This window comes from Mirounga leonina, unplaced genomic scaffold (genome assembly GCF_011800145.1).
Source record: "Mirounga leonina isolate KUSES-001 unplaced genomic scaffold, KU_Mleo_1.0 Mir_125, whole genome shotgun sequence".
In the NCBI taxonomy this organism is placed as follows: Eukaryota; Metazoa; Chordata; class Mammalia; order Carnivora; family Phocidae; genus Mirounga; species Mirounga leonina.
Window position 1 is genome coordinate 10,053,652 of NW_023270305.1, and position 23,392 is coordinate 10,077,043.

Consider the following 23,392-nt stretch of genomic DNA (forward strand, 5'->3'; position numbering starts at 1 on the left):
TTCAGAATTTCTCCACATGTAACTCTCAAATGTGATGTGAGGATCTGAGAATACAATAAACTCACAGGACTTGTCACTGAAGGGAGCAGGATCCATGACTGTAAACCTTAAGACAGAATAGAGTAACTGCCAACTTCCCACAGGTAGGAGAGAGAAAGGAGGTGGGCCATACCTGCTGTATTCCCTTTTTTTTTTAAAAAGGGGTTTATTTATTTATTTTACAGAGAGACAGAGAGACAGAGAGAGAGAGAGAGAGAGCGCACGCACACACACAAGCATGAGCTGGGGGAGGAGCAGAGGGAGAGTGAGAGAGAATCCCAAGCAGACTCCCCAGTGAGCACAGAGCCTGACACAGGGCTTAATCCCAGGACCCCAAGATTATAACTTGAGCCAAATCTAAGAGTTGGACGCTTAACCTACGGAGCCACCCAGGTGCCCCACTGTATTCCCTCTTTCAAATTCACTAGCAGTATAAACCCCTTTCTCCTCATGGGGTCTGAGTTATGGAAGGGCCAGAGAATGGCCCTAAGTATTATGTTGGTGGGGCTTCCTTTATATTATGGAGATACCAGGATGGGAATGGGGTGGAGTAGAACTGCTCCACTTCTAGAACTTATAAGCATGCTTAGCCATGTTCTTCGAGGAAAGGCATTTGACCAATAGAAAGCATTTTCACATTAAATTCCACTGTGTCCTCAAGATTTCTGTATCAAAGAAAATTTCCATGGTTCCTCGTTCACAAAAATATAAGACCAGAAAATCCAAATGTAACAGGAAGATCTGTAGTCATCTGATCCTACTATCTTTTTAATTTGATCCAGAGCATGGTCTTCTTGCCTGTGTAGATGCTTTTCTGAATTTTCCTGATCCATTAAGAGATAAAGTCATACTTTTTACCTGCTAGAGGCAATTGCAGATCTCTGCTGCTCCTGAAGTTGCCTATGGAGTGATGGTAGGCAAAAAGAACTTTAACCTACTTTATCTTGCCCATTATTGGGTAGTATCTCCATTTGAAAACAAATAAGCAATCAAGACAGCAATAATATTAAGCATGTGGTTTTTTTTGTTTTTTTGTTTGTTTTTTTTTTGGATAAAAGGTGTGGTATGGGATTTATATAAGCTGAACTTAGTAGCAGTTTTCTGTATTTTGACCAGCAGATAGTAATTTCTGAGATCCCAGCAGCATTTATATTGACCTTCCAGAAATAAGAGTTATGAATTGAAGGAAGAATTATTGTAGACATATATCTCTGATGGTGAAGAACTAGAATAACTTATCACACTGAAGGAATAGCATAGACTTAATTATTAATGTATAGGAGAATTGGTTTGGTATTGCTAATTACCCCTTTATGTTATAACAAACAAAGCTGGCACAGGTGTTTTCATCGAATAAATTATTAAGGGAATCAATACATTCACATGGTCTACGTGGTGGTCTTCACTGGATTTATGGCTTAGTTTTAGTGCCTTGAGAGTCACTTCCAATTGGTTTTGGTTTCTGGGTTTTTCTAGAACGTGGGCTAAGTGCTAGATATGGGGCTTACCATTTCAGTAGCCACAGAATCAATCCTGAATCAATCAGGAATTGATTCTATACCTCAAAAAAGGTAATATTTATGCTCTCTGAGATAATAGCAATGAGCTTTTATCTCTTTGATTAAGTTGATATATACTACAGACATTTTTTTGGTCTAAACTTGAATGTATGATAGTAGCTTCCCTAAATTTTCTGACCTGAAATGATTAAAATAGTAGTAGTAAGTGTATCACTTTATTTATTACCATAGTCACAGTTAAAATTTATCTACTAGTTATCAGTTAAAATTAAACTGGGTAATGGCCTTTACTTAAAAGCAATTCATATACTCTTGCATTTATTCCTCCTAACAACCTGAGAATTGGCTAACATTATTACATGTTTTAAAAGATAAGAAAATGAAGTGCTATGGAGAAATAAGGCAACTGGTCCTTGAACACTCAGTAAATAAACGGCTAAGTAGGAACCTGAAGCCAGGTTTATCTCTCTCCTAAATCTGCATCCTTAACCATTTCACTAAATGTTCCCTATGGAGAATACCCTAGCATACAAGCCAATAAGGTGCTTCTTAGTAGAACCCAGGTAGCCTAGTTCATACAGCCCTTCATCAGAAATATTAGCAGTACTGAGCAGACAAAAATAAGTGTAAGTCATTGAACCTGAGATGCCAACCAGAGCCTGCCTGATGACAGCAAATATTTCCCAACAGGTTTGAAACCTCAGCAGACAGGGAAGTTGAAATGGTCTCCCTCCTGTACAACACTCCTTTCTGTCTTTCACCCTATAGCTATGTCATGGTATGTCCCCTCACCATGATAAATCATTACAGTCCTGGTACTGAGGAGAAAAATAATCTTACAAGCTGTTAAAGCGCTAATGAACGTTTACCAAATACCTACAGCAAAATGCAAACCTGAATAAAGATTTGAAGAAAATTATGAGGGGGATGTTACAATGAGAGCAAACACCACTATAAACAAAGAGCAAAACTTTGAGAAGTTTTTATCCTTGGGAAATCCCATCACCACCCTAGAAACAGCCTTTGACTCTCAGAGAGTAGCCACTTACCAGCACATTATTTCCTAGTACAGGAAAGAGAGATGTGAAGAAAGAAGGAGTACCACCAAGGGGAGCTTGCACTCTGGACAGAAGTGTAAGATCAGAAGCAATGAAAATACTGAAGGTCCTGTCTGAGCATTAAAGTTCTTTCATGGGACTGACATCTGGTCACCTGGGTAAAAACGCTTAGAACTTTTAGTTTTTTAAAATAGAACTTATACAAGACAATGATAACAGGATGATAGTGTATTTTTTTTTTCCTGGTCCAGTCCAATACTTGGCATCAAACAGTGGGGCGAAAAGTAAGAAAAAAAATCCTAGCCTAAGCTTCTTCTGTAATTATCTAAAATTATCTAGATTAAACTTGAATATATTGACTGTACCTCATTAAGCACACTGTTCCACTGCCTGCCCTTTCTATCTGAAAATGTTCTCTCTCATTTTCAAATTGAATTTCTCCCCCATTAACTTACTACTTAGGTATATTTTAATGGCTTTCCTTTCAACATAAGCCCACTTGTTTTGGCTGTGAAATTATCTCATTTCGTTGTATAAAGCCCAGCTTCATTTCTAATTTTCAGTAATTGTGTCCATTTCTAGGTGAAAAATGTAAGCCCAAACAAAAGGCCTCTTAAAACTGGCCTGTCATTTTCAATTCTTTCTCTTCCAGACGCTGGTTGTTAATTTTCCTTACAATAATGCATGTCTGTTCTCCCTCTCCAATGTACTGTTATAACTAATACAGTGAAGCATCTGCACCTTGCTGTGTGAGGTCATCTCCTGATAGAAGCTGGCTGCTTTACATAGCAATAGGCAGTGCAGGTGAAGTAGCCTTAAAGTAACCCATCAGCCATTTGTCTTCTGAGTAAAAGCCTAAGGAGAACCGCAAGCCTATCCTTATTTTTGCATTAACTAGAAATCCACTGGCTGAAAGTTTGACACCTAGAAACTCTGGGAAAAAAGCATATTTTATTTTAATCCTAAATATATATTCAGCCACACATTCATGAATGCATACATGCACACACACATACATTTGATAATACATTTGCATGTACACTCACTCACACTCTGAAAAATCACATAAATATATGGTACACTCAATACACACAGCCTCTTTATAAACTTGTTTGAAAATGACTTGCCAATCCCTTTCAATCTTTGATTTGTGTCAATTTGCCCGTGGGAGAGAATAAATGGTAGATGACATCCCAAGTAGAGGAACGAGCTTGTAGAAAGACATCATGTGCTGTAAGGACCTTGAGATTTTGCAAAACATGGGAAGGAAAGTACCTCTGGCACAGAAAAATAAACACAAAATGAGTTTGTAGCTGTAACTTGGAGTAAAGCTGAGAAGAGCCTTATATGCCAAGCCTCAGACCTTGGATGTAATCCAAACACACTGTGTATGAATCATGCATCTGAACTTAATCCAAGTGATACAAGCACCTGAACTTAATCCATGAAAATCATTTAAAATAAAATAAAACTTATCAACAACACACAATGTCATTAGTTAAAATGAATTTACTTATATTTCTTCCCTTAATAGTAAATAAAACATAGACGCAAATAATTAAAACATAATAGCTATGCAGCAGTAGGACAGGTAGTAGGATGATTACCATTGTATGAATGAGAAAACCAAGATTCAAGGCATCTAAGCGAATTTTCAAGTTCACACAATTCCACTGGATTGATGTCTTCAAACTCAATAGCTTGGATGCTACTACACCACTCTAGAGAATGTTGCTAAAAAGAATTGGTAAAAGGGAGCGTTGGCTTCTGAAAATGGGTCTCAGTGTAGGTGTACCAAAAGATTTCTAAGTTCCCATAGGAAGATGAGGCACCAGAGGAAAAGAAGTATAAAAATGTGAAAGATTAATATTATATCCAGATTCAGGAAAGATTTTGACAGAAGTGCTTGCTAGGGGATTATTTATAATGAGAAAAAATGAAATCAATATATGTTACTGAATGTGAATTCTAAATAAATACTGTGCATCACATATATTTGAATATCATCTGGGCATTAAGAACAATTGTTAATTAAATGGGAAAGTTTCCTCGGATGTTAAGGAAAAAACCATGCAAAATAAGTTCAAAAAAGAAAAACTCTACATGCAGTCATGCTTTCAAATATAACTATCATTTATCCAGTCATCTAGATACTTGTCATCTACTGATCTCTCCAAATAATTATGCTTTCAATCTATCTACCAGATATGTATAGGAGACTGCAAGGAAACTAATTAGATATTATGCTTTTTTCCTTTTTTTATTTTTTTAAGATTTTATTTATTTGAGAGAAAAAGACAGAGAGAGAGAACAGAATAGAATAGAGGGAGGGGCATAGAGCTAAGCAGACTCCCTACTGAGCAGAGTGCCTGATGCAGGCCTCCATCCCAGGACCCTGAGATCATGACCTGAGCCAAAATCAGATGCTTAACTAACTGAGCCACGCAGGTGCCCCCCGCCACTCTTTTTTTGTGTGTGTGTGCGTGGTTTTTTTTCCATATGCTTCCCAGTGTAGCAGAGAAATTTGGTGAGGGGACACATACTCCACTAGTATCTAAGGTAGATAATTTTCCTTCTCCATAAAATGCACATACTTAGTTACTTATTAGTTTGTGTATGGATGACAAGTGAGGAGTCAGGACATAAGAAGCTAGCAACATAATAATTTCAGTAAGCACTTGTCATAAGTTCCTACTGCGTGCTAGGCAATGGAGATGCCCTGTCCTCATGGAGTCAAGTACTGTCTATAGATGATAAAAAATGCAATAACAATGTAAATGTGATAAATGGTAAAATGGGCAATGTAAGGTATTTAGAAACTACATATTAAGAACATAGGATCTGGCTTAGGAAAAAGTTAAAAGACTTACAGAGGAAGAGCTGTTAAGACTCAGATCCTAAAGGAATGTGAGCAATATATGTCCAAAAAGAAAGATCAAGACATGAAGGCCCTGAGATGAGAGACCCCTGCCACATTGGAGGAATTGAATGGTATTCAATTCGATTATCAGGTGCATGTTTTGGGGGAAAGAATAAAACGATGAGTCTTTAGAAGTAGGCGGTGGCAAGTCCTAAATGTTCCTAGAAGCATATACAGAAACGGGATCTATCCACGGGGCAGGAAGATTTTAATGGAGCTAGTTGTGGGGTGGAGGTCAGCATTTCAGTGGGTTTATTCTGGAGTGCTGATTGGTTGTAAACAAGATTGGATGGAGGAATATCTGTTAGGAGGCTGTTTCAGTAGTTCCAGAAAGAATAATGGTGGGCTTGATTATAAAACAGAAATAAAGGAAAAATTATAATCCATAGACTTTAGATGCAATTACATAAATAGGGTGGTGAAGGCCCAGTTATAAATGGATTGCTTTCTTGAAAGACTTTCAATGAGATATAAGTGGCAAGAGGTAAAAAAACAGATTTTTCCTATGAAAAATTTAAATTATCATTTAAAAATATCTTGTCATGGATATTAGTGCTCACTTGACAAAATTTATAGAAGCGTCAGCCATGAGACTCCCTGAAGAGTTTGTGTGTGTCTAGTGGTGGTGGAGGCTATAATTTGAAGATCAGGGGCAAAATAAGAGAGGATGAAGAACCACAGAAATCTTTGGAGAAGCACCCATTTGGATGTTCCTAGAGATAATGGGCACTGGATTGGAGGCTACTTGGAGGTCTATATTTCTGTCTGTGCTGGGGAAGAAAATATAGAAGATGAAATTGAAAGTGCCTAGAAAAAATGGAACTGTGACGTAGATGTAATTCATACCCACTTCTCAATGACATTTGGGTACATCTGTATTTTTCAAGTTTCTACAATAAGCAGGTATCATAAGACCTTTGACATTTACAAGGGATAAATCCCAAGATCTTAGCAAATTTCTAGCTTTGCAAATACAGAAAAGTTTGTAGTCTCTTGACTTCTCTAAAAATTATATTCCCTTCAAGAGAAATAAGTTTTTAGAATATTTCTTTTCAAGATCAGGAAGTCTTATTACTTCTAACTACAAAATACATGTGGAGTCCAGTCTCACATCACAAACTGTGCTGTGTCCACTCCAATTTAAACCATATCTTTCTTTTTTCTTGAGGAACCACAATAGCCACTAAAACTACTACCTTTGTTTCTATTTTTAAACTTCATATGGCCCAGAATATTTATAGAATGTACATGTCACTCTTCTGCTTAATATTTTTCAATGTCTTTCCATTGCTTTAAAAAATATCCACACTCATTTCCATAACTGAAAAAAATACTTTATAATCTAAAATTCCTAAATTAGAACTTCTCTTGTACCACCCTTTTAATGTTTAATATGCTGCAGCTACACTGGCCTTTGGAGGACAAATTGACAATAAATAGCATATATTTTCACTGAAGAAAAAATTTAAATATAGACTTAGAAATATTGAAAACAATTTCAAGTCACAGATGTTCAGCAGTGTTCTTGTTTTAGTCAGCATGAGCTAGGATATATTGCTTTAACATGTAACCACAAATCATTTTGGCTTCATAAATAAGACTAATTTTTTTTGTTTACAAAAGGTTCAATGTGGGTTTAGGAAACTCAGTGACAACTATCATCCATCTAGCCTCTGCCCTCTTGGGACTTGGCCATCCATCACAACACAAGAACTCTTTCATAATAGCTACAGTTGTAGGATAATGACATTGGAAAATCCTCAGGGTATCTTCACTGCCTCTGCTTGAAAGGGATTCATTTTATTAGCCAGAACTGACTTCATGTAGCATCACTTCACTAAAAGGAGTTTGGGAAGTGCAGTTCCTATAAATCAAGGCAGGGAAGGAGAACAAGAAATTGATGAGCAATGGTAAATTCTGCTACAGTTTTCTCTTTCAGTTCTAATATATTAAGTTTAATCTTTTTGCAAAACACACACCTCCTTTCCAAGGAAGACCACCCTGATCTTGTCCAAAAACAGCTCTAAAGTTTATGTGTTGTGCAGTAATACCCTATCCATCAGATCTGGATGTGACTCCTCTTGGATGGGAAACCTATGAACTCTACCTACAATCCTTCCCATACACATTTATTATATAACAGTAGAATATGGCTAGGATAATTGTAATAAACATTTTCATTCTGAAAAGAAAGAATGAAGGATACAAGATAGTCATCGGTCCTTAGAAATTCTGAAATCCCAGTGGGCAAACGTTTGTGTGATCCACCTACCTTGAAGGTAGAGAATATTCTTTGATGATGTCTGTATCCTGCTCTCCCAGAAGTTCCCTTTCCAGTGTCTTTAGCAGCCTTCTAGTTCCATCTTCTAAAAGCATTTTTCCCTCTATCTTCCATGTCTATATCTGAAGTGGACTTGAGGGAATAAACTCTTCATAGAGACTATGACAGTTTCTCAATCCACTACCTGCCTGTGGAAGCATGGGGGGCCAAGGATCATTTTGACAATAAATGTTAACATTTATTGGATGCTTTCTATGTGATAGAAATTATACTAATCAATTGCATGCATTTAATCCTCACAATAGCCTTTTGAAATGGCATTATAATTATTACTGTTTAAATTGCCCAGTGTTCCATGGCTAGTCCATAATGGAACTTGGATTCAAACCCTGCTCTGTCTGATCCCAATCTGTAATGTTTCATTTATTTCTATTGTCTTTATACTCCTGAGTGAAAGGGATTGTTCCAGGAATTGTCAAAAGTGATTCCTGGAGTAGCTGAACATAATCACTGCTTTTGACAAATGCAAAGGTCATTTTTAAGTCTCAAAGAACCACAGGCTTTTTCCATCCAGGCTACCAGTTTCTTTAGCAACACATGACTATATAAACACACACACACACACACACACACACACACCAGGGCTTTTATATATTGGGATCTATTTAGATCCATGTACTAGGAACCAAACCCACACTTGCTTTAAAGATATCATTTACAAATATGTTCAGGTCCAGTTTTTTTCTCTGATTTTATTGATTTTTTGGCCCCTTATTTTTATCAACTTACTAAGTCTGTTTTGAATGGTAGATGAAAAGGCTACATCATAAATCTGATCTTTACCTCTAGATATTTTAAAAATTGATATTAATTTATTGGGCATTGATTTGTTTTAAGGCACTTCAGTCTTTTGAGAAATTTTACCAAAAGATGGAGAGGCTTTTAATTTAATCATTGTTGCATAGCTGAGTTTTTACATGCTTTTGATTTTCAAAGTCTCTGTAATATACTTCACTTATAGTTTGAAATCAAAAGCAGTCATCTCACCAGTATTGGAAAACCTGGAATGTAATTCCACCATTCTATAGCCAATTCTTTCCTGAATTCATCAGTTTCTTGAAATGTCCTATAAAACGTGGCCAACTTCATCCAAAATACACTACTAAAATACTATTTCCCAGCCTTTTTCTCTAGACATTCAGGTTAAGAAGACAAGTTCATTGTCTACATGATCTAACTCACAAAATTACCCCAGGCAAAAATTTTACCACTCTATCATATATGGCAAATGTTCTACCACTTCTTACTATAAATCACCATATTTCCAGGCACCTGTAACAGCAATGTCACACTTGAGGTTTTTGTTATGAGAGCATCCCACTTGCAGTACTAATTTTCTGTATTAGGGTAGTGTCTTGGTGGTTCCCAAGATCATCCCCAGGCTTAATGTTTTACTAAAAGGACTCATTGAACTCATAAGTCATTATACTCATGGTTATTGTTTATAACCATGAAAAGATACAAAGCAAAATCAGCAAAAACAGGTACGTCGGGCCAAGTCTAGAGGGAACTAGGAGCAAACTTCCAAGAGTTTTCTCCCAGTGGAGTCAACCAAGAGACACTTAATTCCTTCTGCTATAAACTGTAGCTTCATGTGTGAAGTGCTGTCTTCCAGGAAAGCTTGCTTGAACCTAAGAATTTTTAATGAGAGTCACACAGAAAGCATACCAATACTTTCATGACTGACTGTTGTTACCAAAACTGCAGAATTCCAAAAAGAAAGCAGGTGTCCACCATAAATCACATTTTTTTGCATAAACTGTCTAAACAAACTGCATATTATTTCCTTCAAAACTCCAAGCATGCAACACACTCTTATCAGTAGGACATTCCAAGTATTCAATTCCCAGTAGCCCCCCAAGGGCCATTCAAGAAAACAGGCTCTTCTGGGAATGTGCATCTTTTAAGGAATTTAGACCTGATGAATTAACTTTTTTCCTGTACATGCATGTTAGAATATACTGTGATAACAAGGAAAAACCCTAATTTCACTGACTTAATACAAGTATTTCACCACCACCACCTGCCAACCCTGTTTATGTGAGGTTTACTGAAAATCTGAAGAATACTCCAAGGCACTTGATCAGCACCCCCAAGCTTAGTAATCCATGCAGCTTCTGTCCTTTGTTTCTGCCACGTGAGTACAAAGCTTTATCTGCCATTGTGTGGCAGAAGAAGAGATTAGAGAATCCCGTGGAGCTCTTCACGGCATCAGCCGGTAACTCATGTTATTTTTGCTTACATTTCATTGGTTCTCACAAGGCCCCACCCAACTGCAAGGGGCAGGGATTTGAGACTCCCTGAAAGTGTAAGGGGCAGGGATTTCAGACTCCCTGAAAGAAGGTATGAACAGGAACATCTGAAATGAAGTCAGGAACTTAGGAACATCAAGCGGCCCTAAAATGGCGCTAGGAGGCCAATGGGGGGTTTAGTCTCCTACATATCCACACCTCGTGAAACATGAACTTTTAGGCTGTGCCAACCACAAACTACCACATCCTGGTGCAATTCTCAGAATGAGGCTTAGTTCACTGAACTCCAATCTAGTATCTGGCATAGCAACCTATTAATTATTTTTGCCTCTGCCAATCATAATTCTTTCAACACAACTTATATCGCCTGCAGTTTTTACCTTTATCAACCTCTTTCTCTTCCCTCTTTGGAGCACATTTCAGTTTCCTCCTGAATCTTTGTCTCCTGGATTTGAATTCCTCAATACCCCAAATAAACGTTCGGTTTGCTTTACAGTCTCAGTCCTTCCTTGTTTGACAAAGGGACTGAGATGCAGCTATCAGTGAGAACTAGCAGTGTCCATCATATTTACAAATTATCAATATTGTGGATATTAAATCTATAAGTGAGAGAGATTATACATAGTTATAACCAGGAAAATTGTATTTTTAAATTACTGAGAACTAAAAAAAAAAAAAAAAAAAAAAAAACCCAACCAAGGGAACTAGTGGTACCAAAAGGCTTCTCTTGAAATGAGAATATTTTTATGTGTTCATTCATGTTAGTATCAACCCTTCTGAAAAGGAATAGTGTCTTTTTACCAGAAGTTGGGAGGTAATATCTCGTGATAAAAACAAGGAAACATGTTCATTCTCTTGAGGTCCTTTGGAGAAAGCTGATACAGTCTTCCAAGAGGAAAGGGAATTTCTCCACAGCCTGATGGTATCCACCCTCCAGAGGGGTAGAGGTTGGAACTTCTACCCATTTTGAACAGTACAGCTATTGAATGTTTAAATGGGCCTGACCTTTTGGTAAGAAATCTCCATATAGCATATTATTCCTTACAAGAATCTTGAAATGGGCATTTTAATAATTGTTTTAGAACTAAAGAGTCTAACATTGGACAGGTAAACAGGTAAAATTGAGAAGTAAATTAGGAAGAGTCAGAACGTGAACGCTGGTCTGTGTTGCTCTGAGACATATGATTGTAACTACAAGGCAAATTGTTTCTCAAGAGGAGATGACCTCAGAACCATGAATAAGGCTGTGTTACCAGGCGAGGACAAATGAAGCAATTGAGAATGCCACTCACTCTCAATACTTTTGTAGTCCTATTCATTCTTCCAACCATTATCGTACAAATGATGAACATGTATCTGGAATAAGAAAGTTTATTTACTATAATTTCTCCTATTTTTATGCAGACTTATTATTGAGTTTGTGTCTCTTGATGTGTAGAGAATTGTGTTCCAAGTTAGGGCAGGGGATATAAGGACACAGGGAGGCACAGGAGGGCTGGGGATAAGAGGGCAGGGGCTTGGGGGCAGGGCATAGAGGTCAAGGGGTCATAGAAGGGCAGGGGGTATAGTAGAGTCAGAAGTGACAGCAGGCAAAAAAGAAATAGCTAAGAATATTGCCCCAAAAGCCTTTATTCCTTAGAGAAATAGAATAGATACATAAAAGTGATAGCCAGCATCTTGAGTCGATGTATTTTTTTTCTTCTAAAAGTCTAATTGATTAGAACAGGATGGGATGCCTGGGTGACTCAGTAAGTGTCTGCCTTCAGCGCAGGTCATGATCCCCGGATCTTGATCCTGGGGTCGAGCCCCACGTTGAGCCCCACTTTGGGCTCCCTAATCATCTGGGATCCTGCTTCTCCCTCTCCCTCTGCTGCTCCCCCTGCTTGTGCTCACTTGGTCTCTCTCTCTTTCTCTCTCTCTCTCTGTGTCAAATAAATAAATAAAAATCTTTTAAAAAATAACAGGATGTCACTCAGTGAAGATGTTTATTATTATCTGCTTCATGGAAGATGTTCCAAAATGAGCTAATTAGGAAGGGGAATGATCAAAGAAGGGTCATTGTGGTTGAAGTGAGTAGAACATGGAATTCAGAAACCAATTTGAAACCAAACTCTTCCTCTTAATACTTACATGATTTGTTATTTAATTGCTTTTAGCCTCAACTGTTATCTGTAAAATGGGGATAATAATAACTATAGCTTTGATGGAAGAGTCAATGAAATAACATGTACACCATACTTAGAACCTTTCTTGAAACAATGTGAGCCCCAATCTGTATCTGTTCCTCATCCTTGATTTAAGGCTGGTGTGATCCCTGTTCTTCTGCCACTCAGCTCCTTAATTAAGGAAACATTGAGGGGCACCTGGGTGGTTAGTCCGTTAAGCATCTGCCTTCGGCTCAGGTCATGATCCCAGGGCCCTGGGATGGAGCCCTGCATCGGGCTCCCTGCTCAGCAGGGGGCCTCCTTCTCCCTCTTCCTCTGCCTGCCCCTCCTCCCTGCTTGTGCTCTCTCTCTCTGTCAAATAAATAAAATCTTGGGGGAAAAAAAAGGAAACATTGATTGAATTCTTACTCTATGGTAGTCACTGTTCCAGTTGCTTAGGATTGAGCAGTGAACAAGATTTTCTACTTTCTTAGAGTTTATATTCTTGTGGGAGTTCCATTAAAAAAAAGAAAAAAAATCCCAAGTAACCAAATAATTATACAAGCAGATTTCAAATGTTGACACATTTTATGAGGTGATTAAAAGTGTGATGTGATAGTGAAGGGGAGGGAGCGTAGTCAGGGGAAACTCTGTGGTACAGTGATATCCAGATGAGTGGAACTGGAGACAACTTTTTTCAGTGGGACTAACAGGTAGAGACATAGATTTGATGGATGAGTTTCACGTTTTGGTGGAACTAAACAGGCTGGAGTATAGAAAACACCAGGGAGAAACACAGAGGCTGGCATGAAGGCACGGTCTAGACAACGGAGGTCCTTTTAAATTGCAGTAGAGGGTCTGAGTTTGTTCTCAGAGGCAGCTGTGACAACGACAGAGGGGCCATCCCAAAGATTCAAAGGAGGTGCTGTGGGGGAAATCCTGTGGGTAGATGGTGAGGACTCTGGGTGCCATGATTGGGAACTTAAACAGTCTCATTACATCACTTCAAAAACTCAATCCACCTCTCCCCAAGCAGCTCCAGAACCCTTTTTCTTGCTTGACCAAATGTGATCATTAGCCAATTCACATTTTTCTCAACCCATTTCTTCCAGGCCATTGATCCATGTGGCCTGGTCCAGCCATGCTGAATTTTCCTTCCAATGAATAAACTCCCTTTCACTGCCTCTGACTATCCCCTGTGCAATTTCCCAGGCATTTCTTCCATTTGGTTCCTGGTCATGCCTCTGTTACTGTTTTCATTATTTTAAAAATGGAGAGGATGTGTTTCTGCTGAAGTTGCCCGATCTTGTTTTCACTCTATTGGACTCCAAACTGTGCTGTCTGGGCGCCGGCAGATGGATGAGGCAGAAAAGCCACTGATTTGATTTTCCCTTTCAATTTTCAGATCTTTCCCTGCTTGCCTGGTTTCGTTTTCTAAGAGTGCATCTAAATATGTGCCTTTTTCTTCCCTCTTGAAGTAATCCTTTTTATTGCTTTTACCTGTAACATTTGCCTTTGATGGTTTCTGGATATGTATTTAGGATCAAAGATGTTCTGTTCTAGGCTTAGTTATCCCGTCTGTGCTTTAACTTAGTCATCTCCCTTTGTTCTGTGATTTTTTTTTTTTTTTTTTTGGCTCTTTTTTCAGTGCCCTCTTCTTAGAGATTCCTTTACTTAGGGTGTCACAATGGTGTTGCTTAAATAAACTTTTTGGCCTCCAGAAACTTTAATGTGTCAGATGGTATCCTATTGTTGGTATTTTGAAAGAGAAATACCACCTCAGAGAAGCTCAATATTCCTGCACAGATTTTGATGTTTTGTTCTTGTTTTAATGCCCAACAATCAATTAGTCGGTGTGTATTCCTTAAATCAGATCTCCACTCAAGCCAAAAAACAGCTCCTCATCTGTCCCTGCTGATGGGCAGTAAATCTAAGAAGCTTGTTTTAATAAGTGTCTGCAGGAAATTTAAAATAATTTCTTAACTGTTATTGCTCCCTTACTTCCCAGAAATCACAACTGCAGGGATTCCAAGTAGTGCTGTATATCTATGGTGGGGGCAGGATGCACACAAATTGCATGATTATGCTAAATATTTGGAATATATATATATATATGTTGCATAATGTCATCCCTTATTCCTTTTTTTAATTTTTTAGGACACGTAGTTTGCTTTATTAGCTGAGTGAGTTTATCATCAGCTATATACACTGTGTTTTGTGACAATACTTTGACTAAATAAATTATTTGCAGTTTTCATGCTTTACTACACTTTTCAACCACATATAGAATTGACTTGTATGGGCATGCAGCATAGTTTTTTTGTTTTTTTTTTTTAGGTTTTCTTCAATTTTGACCCCAGATTTCAAATAAACATTTAAAGTTTGTCACGAAATATAACTATTTCTCTAGGTATTTCTAAAATTTGCGGGTTGAAGGCTGGTACTGCTACAAATATAGAGAGACATTATATGCATTTGCTTCATGTTTAAATGTATATATTTTGTTCATTTTAAAAACAGTATAACCACAGTATAAAATTATGAGAAATTGAAGAAAGAGAACCATACTCTTTAGTATAATCATACTACCTTAATAGAAACACTGCTTTCATTTCAGATCCTACAGTTTCTGTTTTTGAGAAGCTTATGGTGCTCCTGCACACCCAAAACTTGCTAGACCCTGGGAATATAAAGAAGAAATGGAATAGTGTCTGAGCTCACAGGGATCCCAGGGGAGATGGTAGTCTACAAAGCCTATGAAGAGATTAGTTTAGAGAGTAATGCCTGAGACTGTGGGATGGAATGATTAGGGGAAACTTAGCTGTTCGTGAAAAGAGGCAGAGAAAGATTTTGAGGAAAGAGTTGTATCTAAAGAGATAAACTGGGCTAACTCAAGACAGGAAGGATAGGAAGTTCATTCCAGGAAAAAGAAATGCCATGAGTCAAGGCATAAGTCATAGCTTCATTTGGGGTACTATAAGCAATTCACTGTTGCAGGAACATAACCTAAGTGGTGGGAAATGTTAGAAATAAAACTCTTAGCCTGTTGCCGGCTAGTCTGTGCATCATGCTTTGAACATAGTTTTAATCAAGAAACATATAGAACTGTTATGTATTCATTCTTATATACATATGTGTGTATTCTTACATGTGTGTATGTTTATTCCACATCGCATTTAACATAAAATCAGGTCACTATATTTTACTTATTAAATATTACATATTGTTAAATATTATAAATTTCTAAATAAATATTGTTAAATATTGCTAATAATATTATGGCTATTGCTCAAATTAATATCATTAATTCCAGGTTTGGTCTTTTTTTTTTTTTTCCCCCTACAGCCTGAACCATTCCTTTAGACTATGTTCCTAGCCTGGCAGATAGTGTAACAAAATAAAAACACCTTTATGATTCTCTATATTAGAAATCACTTAATAAAATGGTTTTTACTAATTTAAGCTCCCTCTTACCTTTACGCAAGTTTGAATGTATACATTTCCCAACAGCCACTTCCAACACTGGTGATTTTTCCCCCTTAAGTTTTGTTAATTTATTTGGCAGATTATTTCTTAGTCTTTAGTATAGGATCCTTGTGATACAATAAGAATTATTCTCATGTCTTAATGATGTTATGAGGATTAATTTAAGTAATGAATGAAAATTGCAGAGCTCACTGGCACATACAAGCGTTCAATAAACTATAGCTATCATGTTATTATCTCTCTAATAAAAACTATCTTGATCTATTTTTTTTCTCTTCCTGGACCTATTGGAGAATTAATAACTTAATGAATACTTAATACTCATGTTAGAAAGCATTTTTATTTTATACTAGTGATTGACTACCAGCACACAAAGCCCACAACTAGGATGAGGTACAAAAAGTAATGTGATAATTTCAAATCTCCCCAAAAGTATCAGTCCATGTAGGCTCTCATTTAATACAATTTAGTAAAATTCCTAAGGTTCAAATTAAGAAAAAACTTAAATAGGGTATCCCAATGGACTCACCACAGTCTAGGCAGGGAAAATGACTATTAGCTCTATTTCTTATAGCCAAGAGCTTCTTTTGCACTAGAAACCATTCAAAAGTGGAAGCGCATTGTCTGAGATATAAGGTCTGTTAAAGAAGAATGGGGGAGGAGAGAGTATGGAAATAAATGTGACTTTCTCAGATAGTAAGAGATTGAACTTTACCCCCTGTAGATCTTAATGTTGCCAAAAAATGTCAGGCAGAGGTATAAAAACAAAACAATTAAATAAAACACGTTGGTGTTAGTCACAGCAGCGATACATTTTGTTTCCTTTCCTCAGCCAATCTATTTTTTTAGTCAGGGCTATTAAAATCTAAATTATTGATAATAAAATTCACCTTTTTTAACTGTTTCGCTCAAAGAATTTATCCATTTAACCCGTCTTATCAAATTTATAGTCATAATGTTGTTTATAAGGTTCCTTTAACCTTTGAATGTCTGTAGGACCTGAGGTAACATTCCCTCTTCTGTTCTTAATATATTGGTAATTTATGTCTTTGGTCTTTTTTTCTTAATCAGTTTGGCCAGAGGTTTGTTTTTGTTTTCTTGTTTTAATTTTATTTATTTATTTATTTGAGAGAAAGAGAGAGAGAGCGCGCAAGCTTATGAGTAGGGGGGAGGGACTGAGGGAGAGGGAGAAGGAGACGCCTTGCTGAGCAGGCAGCCCCATGCAGGGCTTGATCCTAGGACCCAGAGACCATGACATGAGACAAAAGCAAATGCTTAACCAACTGAGCCATCCTGCTGCCCCAGTTTGGCCAGAGTTTTATCAATTTTATTATCGATCGTTTCAAAGGACCAGTTTTGGTTTTGTTGATTTTCTCTCTTTTATATTTTCAATTTCACTAATTTTTGTTATCTTATTTCCTTTTTTTTTCTTTTTCTTTTGCATTTAATTTGCTCCTTTTTTTTCCCCATTGTGGGAAAGTGATTTTTAAAAATTTTTTTTATTTAAATTCAATTTAGTTAACATATAGTGTAATATTAGTTTCAGGGGTGGAATTTAGTGATTCATCAGTTGCATGAAATTATATCAAGTGCCCTCCTTAATGCCCATCACCTAGTTACCCCCTCCTCCCCATCCATCTCCCCTCCAGCAACCCTCAGTTTGTTTCCCATAGTTAAGAGATCTTATTGTTTGTCTCCCTCTCTGTTTTTATCTTATTTTCCCTTCCCTTCCCCTATGTTCATCTGTTTTGTTTCTTAAATTCCACATATGATGAAATTATATGTTATTTATCTTTCTCTGAGTTACTTCGCTTAGCATAATATGCTCTGGTTCCATCCACATTGTTGCAAATGGCAAGATTTCATTCTCTTTGATTGCTGAGTAATATTCCATTGTATATATGCATACACCACTCTTTATCCATTCATCTATGAATGAACATTAGGGTTGCTGGAGTAGCCATCCTTTTATGGGACAAACTAGACTTTATTTTAATTTTATTTTTTACATATCTTATTTATTTGAGAGAGAGCTCAGAGCAAGAGAGAGAGCACAAGCTGGAGGGAGGGGCAGAGGGAGAGGGAGAAGCATACTCCCCGCTGAGCAGGGAGACCCAATGCAGGGCTCAATCCCCGGATCCTGGGATTATGACCTGAGCCGAAGGCAGATGCTTAACTGATTGAGCCACCCAGGTGCCCCAAGACAAATTAGATTTTAAACCAAAGACTATAATAAGAGATAAAGAAGGACACTATATCATAATAAGGGAGTCTATCCAACAAGAAGATCTAACAATTTTAAGTATTTATGTCCCAACTTGGAAGCAGCCAAATATATAAATCAATTAATAACAAACTTAAAGAAACTAATTTATAATAATACAATAATAGTAAGGAACTTTAACACCCCACCATTCACAGCAATGGACAGATCATCTAAGTAGAAGATCAACAAGGAAACTAGGGCTTTGAATGACACACTGGAACAAATGGACTTAACAGATATATTCAGAGCATTTTATCCTAAAGTAGCAGAACACACATTCTTTTCAAGTGCACATGGAACATTCTCCATAATAGATCACATACTGGGTCACAAATCAGGTCTCAAATGGTACAAAAAGACTGAGATCATACCATGCATATTTTCACACCACAGTGCTATGGAACTTGAGGTCAACCACAAGAAAAAATTTGGCAGGACCACAAATACATGGAGATTAAAGAACATCATACTAAAGAATGAATGGGTCAACCAGGAAATTAAAGAAGAATTAAAAAGGTACACGGAAGCAAATTAATATGAAAACAAGATAGTACAAAACCTTTGGGATGCAGCAAAGCCAGTCCTAAGAGGGAAATATATAGAAATACAGGCCTTCCTAAAGAAGCAAGAAAAGTCTTAAATATACAACCTAACTTTACACCTAAAGAAGCTGGAAAAAGAACAGCAAATAAAGCCTTAATCCAGCAAGAGAAGAGAAATAATAAAGACTAGAGCAGAAATCAATGATATACAAATAAAAAAAAATAGAACAGATCAACAAAACTAGGAGCTGATTCTTGGAAAGAATTAACAAGGTTGATAAACCCCTAGCCAGACTTATCTAATGCTTTAGTTTTTAAGCACTATTTAAGCTGTAACACATAAAAGCTGGTATGTATTCATTTTAATTTAATTCAGAATATTTCCTAATTCCATTTTTGTTTTTATCTTTAACATAGGGTTAAGAAGTGTGTTTTTAAACTTCCAAATATTTGAATATTTTTTCAATTATTTTCTATTGATTTCTATTCTCCTCCCCATTGCGGTCTGAGGATATATGTTGTGCAACTTCATTCTAGAATTTTTGTGACACAGAAGTGGTCTATCTTGGTGAATGGTGTGCATTCTGTTGGGTTTCTCCCTTTGCCCTGTGAGGGTCAATTAGGTCAAGTTGGTTGATAGTGTTGTTCAGGTCTTATATTTGCTTACTTATTTTTTTTTTTCCCTAAAGATTATTTATTTATTTATTTGACAGAGAGAGACAGTGAGAGAGGGAACACAAGCATGGGGAGTGGGAGAGGGAGAAGCAGGCTTCCCACAGAGCAGGGAGCCCGATGTGGGGCTCGATCCCAGGACCCTGAGATCATGACCTGAGCCGAAGGCAGACGCCTAACGACTGAGCCACCCAGGTGACCTTGCTTACTGATTTTCACTTTACTTGTTTCATCAATTACTAAAACATCTCCAACTATAACTGTGGAGTTTAGAGTAGTCATTTTTAAAATGCCATGTGTAGTGGCACTGATTCTTAAGGTCTAATAAATCAGCAAATTTTCTTTTATTTATTTAAAGCCATATAATTTGCCAAAATTGTGTCTGCTAATGCTTAAATTCAATGTAATTTGGGTCTTAGTCAAAATAAGCAGCACCAGATAATTTTCATCAAACAGCACATGGTAACAACTATTTATGCATTTGTGCATAATTAAATCAAAGACATATTTTGGTATTTGGGGATCTATCTCTATTCAACAAACTTTCTAGATATCACTAACCAAAAGGGAACACACTAGATTTCTTTTTTTTTTTTTCAAGATTTATTTGAGAGAGAGAGAGTGCAGGCTAGCAGAAGTAGGAGCAGAAGGAGAGGGAGAGAGAGAGAATCTCAAGCAGACTGCCCACTGAGTACAGAGCCTCACGCAGGGCTCAATCTCATGACCCTGAGATCATGACCTGAGCCAAAATCAAGAGTCAGGGAGTCAGCTGCCTGAGCCACCCAGGTGCCCAGAAATTTCTTCTGACATTAAGATCCTAGATGATGGTTTTTAGAAAATTCCCATTTTAAGGCTCAGTTGCATTAGTTGTAGAAGAAAGAAGGGAAGACTAAATGAGATTTTAAGAATCTTTACTTTCTGTGATATCATTCTCATCAAAATCAGCATATTTATTTTATTTACATTTGTTTGACTTAATGTGTGTTTTTGGGAGCCTACCACTTTTCTTCTATGAGGTAACTTACTAAATTGAGCTTCATTCTGTCAGTTGTAAAATAATATAGTAACCACAACCCTGCCCCTATCCTGGGAAATTGTAATAAATGAGATGACCAGGTCAAGAGTTGTACACAATCAAATTGATATTATCCTAATGATTATTGTTAAGCAAAAACACTCACATGCTAGTGAAAGTTGCTTCTTCTGAACCACACACACACACGCACACACCATTTCTGCCCCAGAAGCTTAATTATACCTGTACTATCACTTGTATGTCTTTGAATGATCTTATATTGTTTCTAACTCAACATTTCATGATCTTTCCTTCCCTAGGCAGCTAATTAAAACAGCAGCTGAACTCATACTAAGGCAATCAGGAATTTCTATTTCTTTTCAACTAGTTCCCTCACATAATTGCACAGTTCCTTTTTCTAGAATCTTGAAGAAGCAAGATGGGATGGATTTAATGGGTTACTTTCAGAGCCACAAACAAGACTGACTTAAGACTTTGGCCAACTGGTATCTATCTGAATGGAAGATGGTTTGGTTGGTTGAAAATGAGCTAGTTGATGTCCTAATGTGGCTTTTGATTAATTCACACCAATGATTCTGAATTTGTGCCATCTACTTTAAAAAGAAACCAACTTGTGAAGTATTATTTCTTATTTTTCATCCAGAGAGGATTAGTGGAGAGAAAATTAAGTTCCCTCATCTAAGTAAGTACCTCAGGGAACTATTCACCTATCAATGTATGGGAGAGTTTCAGCCTGCAACTTACTCAATTTCATTAGCATTAATGGGAGTTTTGTGTGAAATCCTTTGTGAATCATTGCTTTAGGAGATCTGTAAGAGTTGTTTGATTACTTTTATTTTGTAATGGCTCTATTCTCCAGCTCAAACTTTTAACTCGTTAGACTTGCAATAGATGCTAGTTTGGAAGGAATCAAACTTGGACTTCTAAAGGTAATTAAATCAGAGGAGCATCACATGGAATCATTCACCACTCTATTAGATGCATGCTGAATATTAGGTGCCCATATGTTCTACTGGATTGCAGTTGATCGTATGTGAGGACTCAAACTTGAGTTTTTAGCTCTCATCCAATTATGTTTTGTTAATATGAAAAAAAATAAAATATGTTTTATTAATATGTACTCATTTATTAGCATTCTTACTCAAGGCCTCTATTTTTCCCTCATTGCTGGGCCATGAATTCTGTACCCATTTGGATGATGCTTCAAGTACCCTACCCTTGCCTTTCCTCAGCTTCTACTTTCCAATGATCTTTACATAGTATGAAAACAGAATTTGTGTCCAAATCTGGGCAATTTTGAAAATGAAAGGAGAAACTAGTGAGGCTGCATGGCCTGGGTGCACATGCACAAACACCGTGGAAGTGCACTAGGGAACCTCAGCAGCCTTAGTGATGGGGAGGAAGAGAGAGCAAGAAGCCCAGATGGTGGGCAGCCCTAGGCCCCTCTGACCAAGGTCCAGCTTCTGTCACTGCCAGTGGCCTCTTCCTAGGGACCTAGTGTGCTCACACACATACGGGCCTGGGACAGAAGAGTATTTTGGGAATTCAGAAGAAGAGATGACTTCTGACTAGATGAAAATTCAGATGAATTACCTGGTGAATGAAAAAGAAAGCACCAGAAATCTGACAGTATTTCCCTTTCTTTGATGAAAGCCTCACTTTATGTGTAATAAGGGAGATATATTGTGAAGAAGCAGGAGCATGGAATCAGAGACTCCAGCAAATCCGGATCTTGATGCTGGTGTAAGTGAACATTAGGATGGTTAGATCAAGATTCAGTTTCAGGGGGTGTCTGGGTGGCTCAGGCGTTAAGCGTCTGCCTTCGGCTCAGGTCATGATCCCAGGATCCTGGGATCGAGCCCCGCATCGGGCTCCCCGCTCCGCGGGAAACCTGCTTCTTCCTCTCCCGCTCCCCCTGCTTGTGTTCCTTCTCGCTGTCTCTCTCTCTGTCGAATAAATAAATAAAATTTAAAAAAAAAAAAAAAAGATTCAGTTTCAGATGACTTCACTGTAGAATTTGAAGTTGAGTCTTGATTCAGAAGATTATAGCCTTAGTGAAGAAGAAGAATTCTCAGAGGAAGATGATGAGGTATATCAAGGTAAATCAGACAGGACAGAGTGGTATAGAGTCACTTGAAGAAGATCCTGAAATTTCTTCTGCAGTCTACTGGAAGTATAATTTTTGAAATAAAATAAATCCACCCCACTGCAACAGATGTTGGGCAATTGGTGAGAAGTGGCTTCATAAAGAGAGAAAATATCTGTAAGAACCAATCTAGAAAAGTCAACACAAGTAGAAGAGGGCTTTGATGTTCCTGATTATAAAATTAATAATAATAATAAAAAACTACAGTGGATGATTCCAAAGAGACATATGTTGAAGAAAATGATGATCACACAAACCTCCCAATTCTGACAAAAGTAAACACTATTCTCAGCCATGGACTTCTAATTGCATCACTTACAGCAGCCAAGATGTCAAGGAGTTTGAGTGTGAAAAAACGTGAGACAAAGAAGAAAGTATGGAATCTAGTTTTCTCCTTAATGCCATTGATTCTAATGGGATTTGCCTAAAAATAGTTGCATTTTCCATTGCAATATAGGACACCTTATGGCATGTTTTACATGTGCAAAGAAGTTTTAAAAAAGTATGCATAAGTCCTAGAGATCTGCTGTACAACATAGTACATACAGTAAATACATATTAGGCACTTAAAGTACATTGAGGGTAGATGACATGTCAAGTTACACACACACACACACACACAGAAAAAAAACACAAGGAAATTGTTGGAGGTGATGGATATGTTTAGGACCTTAACTGTGGTGATAACATCATGGGTGTATGCTTATGTCCAAACATAGCAAAATGTATACATTAACACATATAATTTTTTGTAATTTATATCAGTTTTACCTCAATAAAGCTTAGAAAGAGAGAGAAGCAAGCCCTACTCAGTATGAAGACAACCAATTCAAATGATTGTGATATTCCCCTAGTCGACCTGTCCATAAAAGTAGAATTATGTATTTCTAACACTATAACCCTAAACATTTAAACGAACATGAAATGTATCATTTTTTTTTTATAAGTCAAAGCAAGAAAATATCTTCGT

At 37.2% G+C, this 23,392-nt stretch overlaps 1 pseudogene; it reads left to right on the forward strand.

The window, feature by feature from the left end:
• Positions 1 to 9,309: 9,309 nt before the first annotated feature.
• On the forward strand, positions 9,310 to 22,920 carry LOC118007502 (annotated as a pseudogene).
• The last annotated feature ends 472 nt before the right edge of the window (positions 22,921 to 23,392 follow it).